General features: G+C 43.1%; 1 pseudogene; it reads left to right on the top strand.

Annotated features, from left to right (window-relative positions):
* Nucleotides 1-334, top strand: LOC112643856 (60S ribosomal protein L30-like; annotated as a pseudogene).
* Nucleotides 335-1,494: the final 1,160 nt, after the last annotated feature.

Below are 1,494 nucleotides of genomic sequence, written 5' to 3'. Positions count from 1 at the left end.
ATGCAGGCTACAAAGAAGACGAAAAAGTTGCTGGAGTCTAACAATTATAAGCTCCAATTCATTATGAGGAGCGGGGTACAATCAGACTTTGAAAATGGTCAGACATGGCAAAGCGAAATTGGTCATCCTGGCCAACAACTGCCCAGCCTGGAGGGAATCAGAAATAGAGTACTCCACCACAGTGGCCAAAACTGGTGTCCATCACTACAGTGGCAATAATATTGAACTGGGCACAGCATGTGGGAAACACTGTAGAGTATGTACACTGGCTGTCATTGGTCCAGGTGATTCTGATATCATGAGAAGCCCGCCAGAACAGACGGGTGAAAAGTAAATCATGCAAAATTTTTCTTTAAGAAAACTGGCCAGAGCTTGTGAAAAAAAAAAAAAATGTGTGCACAAGTTGGGAGTGTGGATAAGTCAATCTACAAGAGGTAACAGTAGGGTTGAAATATAGACACATTGGTGGCAAAGAGCTACTAGCTGAGCACACAGGTTCTGAAAGCTAAAGTGAATGCCTTAAAATCTTTCTGGGCCACATATTAGTTTTGTGATCTTCAGCCAAGGGCTGGAATGTGCTGCATTCCCATTTCTTTACCTACAAAACAGCCCTAACTCATTGATTTGTTCTAAAGATTTGAACAAGTAAATACATGTAATTGCTTAGACTATCACCTGGCATATAGTGCTTAATAATGTTAGTTTAGCCCTTATGATTATCACTGAGCACGTCATTATACGAAGACAGAGGCCCCAGCATTCCCATGCCAACCAGAGTATCTGAGATAACACTGAGAAACTCTCTCAGATAAACTGGGCTAAGGAGATGAGCAAAAGAAAGTCACTGAATAATGTTCATGAGAAAGCTTCAGTTGAGAAGTCCTTCCATCGGGAAACACATAGACGCATCTGGAGGGAATGGATTCGAGTCATGATGCTGTAAGGGATGAGCTTATAAGGGCAGCTGAACATTTACCATCAGTTTTGGGGTACATCTTGCTGAATCACTGAGCCCCCATCTGAGCAGGCTAGCCAAGTGTCCCCTGCCCTTTTAGGGGACTGGAGGTGTACACCATTCTCTGACAAGATGGATTGTCAGTGAACCCGTGGGTAGGCAGCTACACACCTTATAAATCCTCCTCCCCTTCGTTTTTTGGCCATCAGTCAAACCAACTTTTAAAAAGATGTGTGCTCAAAGGCTAAGTTGTAGGATCAAAGTCTGGGATAGTGGCAAAAAGGAGAAATCACTGGAGACAAGGTCAGTGCCCTTCAGGACTATTCCTTAGACTCTAAGAGAACAAAACCCTGCTCAGAGCTAAAATAAACATGTTTCCAAATGGGAGAAACTCTCCTCAGGGAATGAGGTGGTTTGCCAGACAGAAAGAGACAGATAAACATTTATCCCTCCTCCTTCAATCTCATAGTTGGCATAGCCTGATAACCTCGTGTCCTTTCCTTTCAAAACATAATCATTTATGCCCCCCAGTGAATACC

This window comes from Canis lupus, chromosome 1 (genome assembly GCF_003254725.2).
Source record: "Canis lupus dingo isolate Sandy chromosome 1, ASM325472v2, whole genome shotgun sequence".
NCBI lineage: Eukaryota > Metazoa > Chordata > Mammalia > Carnivora > Canidae > Canis > Canis lupus.
The sequence above is the reverse complement of the archived record's forward strand: the minus strand, read 5'-3'. Positions and strand labels throughout refer to the sequence as shown.